A 10,495-nucleotide genomic window follows, 5' to 3' on the forward strand; every position below is an offset into this window, starting at 1 on the left:
ACATGAATAAATAAATAAAAAAATCAGGGGTGCTATGCCGGATTGGAACCAACCACTACTTACAAACACTGCTTGAAAACACGATTATTATCAATAAAATATCATATTTTTTATAATATCAAGTGATGGGACGAACAAGTCGTGGTCCTGGTGGTAAACTACACGCCTGTCCATAACAGTTGCACTCAGAGCTTTAAATAGCAAAGATCTGAGGGACACTGCTACTGCACCTGTCACCCTGAGACATAAGTTGAAATATCCGATATAGGTAAGGTGGCAGTACTTCCCTCAACGAACTCTTTCACAAGGAGCTCTACTGCTATTAATTTAACGTCTATATTTATAAAAAATATCTCTTACATCACAGCTACCAATTGTACATCCTGAAGAAGCACTTTTGACAACCTTAGAGGACATAATGCTTTCTCAAAATACACCATTGTGCCTGAATTGAACGGGAAGACTTTGATCCCGAAACCTGGATGCCAAAAAAGTAGATGCGCTGTTTTTTTATAATTAAGGATAATTTATTTATTAAGTACTGTTATTTTCAGACCAACTTGCTAATATTTTTCTGAAACCACAGGCCATTGAGGCTCCACTAATATTATATTGCAATTATGATAATATTCGTTATTCCGGTAAAATCTAGTTGCAAAGGCAGTTGAGTCGCAATGGACTGTCAGTAAAATGGCAGTGATGGCATTCATTCAATCATTAATAATCGATGTTGCCTTACTTATAGCTATAATGGAAATAATGGATATATGTAAATAAGCAGTTAATTTTAGTTCATTTTATTTTGCGATACATACGTCTGTCACTCATCTCAGCTCAGGGCTCATTGACAACCAGCGCCACAGTCAATTACGGCTGTGGCATAAGTTGAATGAAGTCCTTTTGCGTACGCCACCGCACACATGACAGTACAACATTTGTAGTCGTTATATTTAGTTTATTTTGCTTTTTGTTTGTTTTGTCTTATTTTATTTTTATTTATTTTTTATATTTTAATTTTGTTTATTACGTCTTTTTATTTTGTTTTACTTGTCTAAGTGGTATCAATCTTTTTTTGTATCTGTGTTGTAGCGTTGCAATAATTTCTATTCTATTCTAAATTGCTATGCATATCTTAACTTATTTTACTCTCGTTTAATCAGCTATTTATTTTATTTATTCATTATTTATTTAACTGCCTCCGTGGCCAAACGGTTACCATGCCGGACTGCCACGCAGAGGTCCCAGGTTCGATTCCCGGGCCGGGAGAAATGTTTGTATGGCTTACATTTATTTCTCTCGTGAGTTTGGGTGTAATTTGTGGTTGTCTATGTGTGTGTCCATGGCACCCGCGACACAGGGTTTCCCTAGTGCGGGGCTATGTTGAGTGTGTGCGTTATTTATTTATTATTATTTTATTAAGTCTTCAAATAAAATGTATTTTTTTTATGTGACGCAATTAGTAGTCTAAGCCATCGACTCGCCATCAGAGATGGGCAGTGGGTTGTAACTCAATCAACCCGCCCGGGTTTTTATCCAAAGCGCGTGGTTTTAATTCATTCAGTGAAATAAGGAACGGAAAGAAAACATCGTGATGAAGCCTGCTTGTCGAAGAACGTGTTCACAAACTTATGAAGTCCGGGTACCCGGGCTTTGGGTCAGCGTGCCGAGCTATAGCCTAAACACTCACCTCAGAAGAGACCCATGCCCAACAATGGGACGTATAAGTAGGTTGATGATGATGAAACTAATTCGTGGCCACAATCTAATCCAGTGTTAAGCGATGATATGTCCAATGATGTTGTTGTTCTCGGCAATGTTCGCCCATTAGATGCGACTGCATTGTTGCATATTATGTTGAAATGTTATAACAATGAAAGGGCTCCTCTCATTTATCCATAACTAAAATTAACAAAGATTGAGATCAAGCCTCTGACTACCGTAGTATATTACCATTATCTAAAAATCAAGCTTCGGAGATATTCGAGCATTGCGGAAGATGTTTATTGCATGGTTAACCTACATCATTTTGGTGTATTACTTGTTTTTTATGATATCAAATAACGGTACAAATAAGTCGTATGCCTTAGCAGTAATGTGAGTGTTACTGCGTTCTAGTTTTGAAGGGAAAAATCGCTGGTGAAATTGCAGGTACGTAGGGCTTTTCAACTTATATCTCAGGAAGACGGCTGTATTGGCATTTCCCCTCAGATCTTTGCGATTTAAAGCTCAGAATGGCACTGCAACTGCTGTGGGTAGGCGTGATGGTTACCAACAGGCGTTCACCGAAATTATTCCAACGTTGAAGAAATCATGGCAAGCGTAAACGAGGCTTAAAATAAAATATCACGTAAATCGTGTTTAATGTAATATGTGTATGTGTGTTTACCATAATGTAAATTTAGATGGATATAATTTTCAACCTATCGCGACAAACGCATTTGCCAGTCCAAAATGGGCTTTGGTCTTTAGTGATCATAATAGGGATAGCACATCCATATTTCTTCCCATATCCGTCAATAAATGCGAATGACTCGCATTTGCCAGATCCCGGCTCATCTCAAGTTTCATCTCAAGACGCTTTTATCATATCGGATATTGATTATACGCGAATGTTACCATAATTACTTCGCTGCGTCACTCGCGGGTCATTAATCCCGATTGTTGCTGTTGCCATCAATTTGGCAAATACTGTGTCTAGTTGGACGTATTGTTTTAGTTCAGAAAATAAGAGCTATAAGCTCTTTCGCCACTGTATGTACTTATGAAGATAGGATTAGATTTAAATTTTAGAACTAGGTTGGTCGGGCTGAACACCGATGGAGGGACGAAGTGGAGAAAAACCTTCGTGCGTGCAGAGAACTGGGAAGAAAGAGTTCGCACAAGATAAGCCGTGCTGCCCCCAACTTGTACCGAAGGTCAAGTCCCACTTCTGGTTGGTTAGCCAGCGGAGTAAGTCTCGACCGGGATTTTTATCCCGGGAATGACGGTCTCAAAAAACAAAGGCTCTACTCTCCCATCGCTGTATTTATTTATGAAGATATAAAGGATTAGATTTAAATATAAGTACTGGGTTGGTCAGCCCAAATACCGATGGAAGACCTCCGCACTCTGCAGGTGGAGATCGCACAAGACTGGGCGCCCAGCCGCCAACTCGTATCGGAGGTCAAGACCGAGGCCAAAACCTGCTTCTGGTCGCTGAGCCAGCAAAGTAAGTAATCATTAGAAGTAGGTCTCGACCAGGACTTTCATCCCGGGAATCTCAGGCTCAAAAATTTCGGGAGTCTTAAGGATTTTTCGGCGTTTTCGAAACTCAAGCCTGATCGTTTCTGTCTCGGGAATATTTGACTTCTGAAACTTAAGTCATTTAATGAAACAGTATTAAAAATCTGATAAAACTAATACTGTAGATGAAGCTTATCTGTAATGATTTATGAATGATAAAATCACGTTTTCTCTATCTGATACTACATTAAACGCCTTTTATTTCTTACTTACCCATTATATACAAGAAAAATAAATCATTTATAATTTAACTTGATAAAAAATTTGATTAAAATATCATGTTTTAACTGCCTAAATGCTTAGCATGTAAGTATGGAAATCTACTTTGGAATTAGTCTCGAAAGTCTCGTTTTTTTCCGGGTGCGGGAAAACAGCGAGACCAAAAGCCCTAGGGCTTGTCTAAAGGCAACAAATTAGGTTAATTCCATACGTTTTTTATCTCAACTTTTGTGATACAGTAAAACATTATGACCTTGAAGTCTTGAAGATTTCAAAAGGTTTTACTCATAATAGCCTCATAAGTGAAAATCCGTGCCCAGCAGTGGAACGTACAGAGGTTGATGATGGTGGTGCATAATCACAGCCAAATAGCAATACTCGGAAACGCGAGGCGGTATTCCAAAGCCGAAACGTCTAAACGATATTGCATGTCATTCGTAAAGAAGGAAACGCTTTTTCTTTTGATATAGGTTTTGATAAATATGAATGTGGATGGCTTTAAGGGCAGAGAAAGATCAAAAGAAATGATAAATAGATTGTGTGAAATACTCGTATGATATTTTAAGGCAGTGCACACCGACATGATGATATAAATGAATAGAACAAAAAGAAGGACTGTGTAAAATCCAATCAATGGAATAATGATTGTAATATTCCATTGATATAGGTTTTTATTAAATACGAACGTAGATAGCTTTATAAGTAAATAACAAACTAAAGATAGATTGTATATAAGATGATTCGATGCTTCAAGGCAAAAAGGCAATAAATAATAATAACGCACACACTCAACATAGCCCCGCACTAGGGAAACCCTGTGTCGCGGGTGCCATGGACACACACATAGACAACCACAAATTACACCCAAAGTCACGAGAGAAATAAATGTAGGCCATACAAATATTTCTCCCAGCCCGGGAATCGAACCTAATAATAAAAATATGGGCCAATTAACTTTTTTACGGTGTATAAAAAAAAAGTAATTGGTATTAATGACCCACACATTCATAGTCCCACACTAGGGGACCCCTGTATCACGCGTGCCATTGACACACAAACATAGACAACCACAAATTCCTCCCAATAGAGAGAAATAAAAGTAGACTTTTTTATAATAACACGTGACACGCCTATCCATAACCCTTGCAGTGCCACTCAGAGCTTTTAATCGCAAACATATTAGAGGCGCTGACACCGTGCCCATCGCCCTGAGACATAAGTTGAAGTCCCATGTGCCTGTAATTTCACCAGCACCCTGACCCTTCGGAACCGGAACGCAATAACGCTCACTTCACTGCTTGGCGGCAGAAATGACCCTAGACAAACTCTTTCACAAGAAGCTCTGCGTGGCAGACCAGCATGGACACCGTTCGGCCACGGAGGTAGTTCAATAAGGTCAATATAGTCATTATTTCCTAGTTTTATTTTTGTAAGTATTTAAAACGTAAACATTTTCTAATTCTTTAATTATAAATCTTCACCGAAGAATTTATACGAAAGAAGTGAAGTACGTGTGAAGAGTGACAGAGATAAATGTCAGAAAAATACGCACATAAATAATGAGATAAGAGCTGGATGATGACGTTCTTTCGTAGGTTAAAAAAAGTCAATCTCGACTAACATTTGTCTCAAAACGCACGTCGGCAATGCAAACGAGCGTGAAGTCATTACTGTTGAAGAAATATGATACATAGACGTGTCGATTGCCAAGGGAGTTACAGTAAGAAATGGCTTAGAATCTACTGCAGGATATTTTAAAGACTAAAATGGCTTAACAGGTTTTGCTTTGTTTCTATAATTATTATTGTGTGTTTAGAAAGAAGTGGAGTGAAAACCCAGTGGAGATTCAAAATGCAATGGCAAGTGTGGCTGTTTTATATCAATTCGTACCATTGATATAAAACAGCCACACTTGATTATACATCAAAAGTGCGTTTACCATCGTCCTATATAAACATAAGAAAGTTGTCGATTAATGTCGTTTATAGAAGCTTTAACTTACTCTCCAAACGTATCTTGAAGCAACAATACACTTGAAATTTTATTGAAATTGGTAACGTCATCTAAACTGCAAAGAACCCCTTCCACGTATACTATTAAAATTAGGCGATAGCTGAAAATCAGTGCGTTGCTTTTGGTCAACACCCGTAATGGATCTATGTTATGTTTAGGGTGCTGCAACACTCACAACTTGCTTTTAATTAATTAGCTTATATAACATATCGAGTTCTTAGGTTTTCGCGATTGTTACACATAGGAAATGAAACTATTTTTCCGTGGTCACGGTTGACTGTGGTTGTCATGGCCATGACCATGAGACCATGGGACCTGTAAAGGGCCCGAAACGTCGGTTTGTTTGAAAAAACAAATATACGCGACTTAAATCCGGAAAAATAGTTTCATTTCCTAGCATAATTATATAAATTGTTTATTACGTAAATTTATTTTGTTTCCTTCCTTTTTGTTACTTCGTTTGTTTAGTTTTGTGTTTTCTTTTCGTCTTTTTTTTCTTACGTATTATTTCGTATTGTTGTGTGTGCTTGTGGAAGTAGTAAACGTATTCTATCTATCTTAAATTAACTTTGAATAACATTACGTGTGTGATGTAAAATATAACACAACAATTGTCCATTTCTTGGTATATATTTCAAAGCTTAGCAAAATTAACATTAATGTCTTTGTAATTCCTTTCTTTTTCACTTTCTTTCTGTTGTAACTATTTTTTCTTTCGTTTTTTCCGATAATAAAGTATATATATTGATTTATATGTGGAAAGATAAAAGCTCAAATGACATCAATAAACAAAATATCCATACCAGAGAGCCTTTGCAAATTTCCTCGGCTATCCTAAGAGGAAGACCAAGAATGGCGTACAGTGAGCAAATATAGAAGTGCATTAAAGAGAGCAACTATACAGAGGTCAAGGAGCTGGCTATGAACCTTGAAAAGTGGAAGAGTACTTAACTGAAGTATAACAAAATAAGAAGAAATTAAATGGCAAAGCAAAATGGTTCAAAGTGTCACGAACACAATGACACGGATATGAGATTCATAACAAAATTGAACTCACAATGTATAGTTAAAACGGAAAAAAATATTCTAGCTAGGACTCTGTTTATAGCAGGTCAATTACCAGCATTACGAGGAATCTTGACATAATAAGTATTTTATCATCGACCATGCATATTGTAAATTAATTAGATTCCAAAAAACCTACTTACTTGAGACAAGAGAAAAAATAGCCATTGTTTATTTTGGAATATCGGAGGCGATTGATTCAATTCAAATTCAATCGATGTCTCAAAGTTAATTTAAGTTGCTCGTTTTATTGTTATCATTGAACTGAATATGTATAAGAAATTATTCATGCGATAAGTTCGCTCGATTTCGAAATACCAATGTATAAAATAAATACCAACTTAAAATAAACGAAATATAATTTAAGAGATTTCCCACTCCGCTGCCCAAATTTACACACAGTCACACGCTTCACTAATTATCGCATTTGACACTGCAAGACATACGATCTTAAGGCGGCTTTATATAAACCTCATACAGCCAGCTCACTCACCGGCTCCGCCCTTTTCATAATAATGTACCGGAACGTTTTTGTAGTAATATCTCGAAAAGGTGAAGGAGTATATGAATGTGGTGAAACTTGCATTTTTTTACTTTAAAAGTGACGAGACGAACTTCTTGCAGTGCCACTCAGAGCCTTAAATCGCAAAGATCTGAGGAGCACTGTGCTCATCGCTCTGAGACATAAGTAGACAAGTTTCATGTGCGTATAATTTCACCAGCACCCTTACCCTTCAAAACCGAAACGCAGTAATGCTCATATTACTGCTTGGCGATAGAAATAGGTAAGGCAGTACTTCCCTGGATGAACTCTTTTACAAGGAGCTGTACTGCTACCATTTCAATATTTTTGTCAATATAATTTTTTTCAAAACGATTTTTATGACATCGATACAAAAGCATATGATCCGATCTGAGGATCAATTCAGAGGCATATGATCCATTACGATCCAAAACATCGATTCGAAGCAAATAATCGAGCATCCCTAGTCTAATTCGAACCCTGGGTATGATAAAGTCACATGTGATTATTCGTTAAGACATTATTTACATGAAAATCGTAGGTACATCTAGAGGATGCTAACAGTACTGAACTTATACGCACGAATATTTGTTGGTAGGGACCACGGATGAAAAAAACTATGGAAGAGCCTTAAGTCTCGATTACTATTAGAACCGACGTCGCCAAAACTCACACATTCTTAATTTTAACACTACAAAATCTTGATATTGATTCGTCGTAGTTTCAAATTTAAAAAGAAATAACAAGTTCTGGGTTGTTAATATATACTTTACCCTGTTGGCGTATCGTTGAAAGTACAATACCATCAATACCTATATTGTAAGTTACGGTGTTTTGTTATTATTTTTAAATTTCAATCAATATGCTGCCATCTAGCGGTTAATTGCTGAACGATGACGAATTAGAGTTATTAATTTAGTTCTCCAAAAAAAAACGACCACAGCAAAATTTTTGAATAATAGAAAATTGAAAATGTATTAAAATAAGACTCCGATGATATGAAATACCAACACGGGTAATATTTTTGATGCGGCCATCATTTTTGCACTCGAAAACAGCACAATAAGGCATTTTTCTAGGATTTCAGAGAATTTGCACGAAAGAATGACAACCAAACCAAACAAAGCGAAATGGCGGACTGAGCTCAGATAGGTCTTTCGAGACCTATATACTCGTAGTTGGCACGCGTCAGACGCTAACTAATCACTTCTACTGTATTTATTGATCTGTGGTAGGGACAATACACGTTGTTATACGTGTCACGGTTTACTTACTCCACATAATCTGCAGATATTGTGGCGTATATACGGGTGAAAATCAAAGCTACCCTGAGAGTCGAGCAGTTGGGGTCCTTCATTTATGGTGAGAATCAATATCTGTCGACCTTCATGAAGGAGGCGTTTTGGCCGAAAGGTGTCATGTAGCGGCGTTTCCAAGGCCGGTTACCGGACACCCACGTTGCGTCAAACGTCGCAGTCCATACGTGTAAATAAATAGCGTTTTATATTATTATGTACGTTAGTCTATAAGATATCTATTTATGGAATTGCTTACGTGGCGTGACATGTATGCCATTAGTAAGCGAAGTTCCACAAACTTAAGCTCAAAAAGCCGTTTTTGCTTTGTACGTTATTAAACCTTTAAACCTTGAAAATCGTAGAAAAATGTGTTATTTTGCTAATTTGTAGTGCAAAAATTATGGTCCCATTTCTAATATTATCTATGGTTTCCTGTGCATCGTAATAGTTTTATGTTACAAGAAATGACAGTAAACCTTATACCGCTACAATATGGTCGCTTCTTTTTTGGAAAACTAAGTAAACATCTCGAATTCGAAGTCGTTCCGCTATTGACCGCTAGATGGCAGCACATTGATAGAAATTTAAATATAATAGGTATGGGACTTTCAACGATGTGCCAACAGGGTAAAGTTTAAATTAGATTAACAATCCAGAATTGTTATTGCATACTTTCTAAGAAACTTCCAGCTACCTATCATTATTATGATTTCATAGTGTTTCCAATTAAGTAATCGAAGCTTAATTTTTTGTCTTCCGTAGTCTTTGTAACCTTAATATAAATAAAAAATTAGAATTCTCATCTTCACATGTAGTTTTATCACTCTAAGGGTTATCCCGCACCCTTATACTGTAAAAGATAACTAATTGGAATACGCTCTTAGTAAAATGGTTCTTCATAGATATTATCTTCCATTAAAGTTTGCCGCATAATAGAAATTAGCCCTTTACAGCTCCGAACTAAGTTTCTTAACCGTATAATTGAATCTTAATTCAAACTTACCACTAATACTTAACAGTTATCACGAGCGTACCTAACTTTGCAGACAGCTAACAAAGAGTGTCTAAATTTAAAAGAGCCATTAAGAAAAACTATAAACGTAAAATAGCGGCGTGTTGCTAGAAAACTGTGATTTATAACTTAATAAACTAATAAAATATAAATGTGTGAGCGAGTCCACGTGTACCTGTTTAAAATATTAACAACTTTGTTGTTGAAAAATTCGTTGATCTAACTGTCTCGAATTGTCGAAGCGTCTTTACCTGACCATGGCCGAGTCAGCAGATCTTAGGAATCTCTCTTTACATACAAAAAAATACAGTCGAATTAAAAAATGAATAACCATCATGGTAGAAAAAACATCATAATATTCAATAAAAATATCGAAACCGTTGGGACTTAGAAACCGCCACATTGGTTTATTTTAGCTACTTTTACAGTTTGATGACGCGCGACATTTTGCTTTGGGGTAATGCCGCTGCCATTAATAGAATCTTTAACCTGCAGAAGAGTGCTGTTAGGGCAATTTACAAACCGGGCCCAGAGTGTCTCTGAGAGATAATTTTAATAAAATGAATATTATTGTACTGGTGTAATTTTGCAAATTTTAGTGAAAATACTGATTAGACATAATGTTAATGTGACGAACAAAAATAAAAAATCTGTCGTCAGAAATAAAAAAATAATAAAAATAAAAAGACTGTGTTCTTCAACACTACAACGATACATAAAAAAAGTTAAAATAAATGTCTGTGTTGAAGAAAAGTCAAGGTCAAACAATCGTTTATTCCGTAGCTAAAATTTTTACACTTGAAAACGTCATTTTTTTTTTTTTTTTTGGGGGGTAGACCTCCAACTCGGAAGTCGTGTTTGTTGTTGTAGTATTTATTTTAATTAAAATAAATAGTTATTATATTGAATTTAAGCCATATTATAGTATATTATGAAAGTTTAGACTCAAGTACCTGTTAGCAGTCTAGAATCCTCACTTTTACTCCTAAACACAACACATCAGTTCTAACACTTCACTATGGAAAGTATCAAAGACGCACTATCACAGTCCTTTTCAGCCCGAATGACTGCATTCGAAGAGGA

The sequence above is a fragment of the Hyposmocoma kahamanoa genome, unplaced genomic scaffold (genome assembly GCF_003589595.1).
Source record: "Hyposmocoma kahamanoa isolate Upper Pololo Valley unplaced genomic scaffold, ASM358959v1 79, whole genome shotgun sequence".
Lineage (NCBI taxonomy): Eukaryota > Metazoa > Arthropoda > Insecta > Lepidoptera > Cosmopterigidae > Hyposmocoma > Hyposmocoma kahamanoa.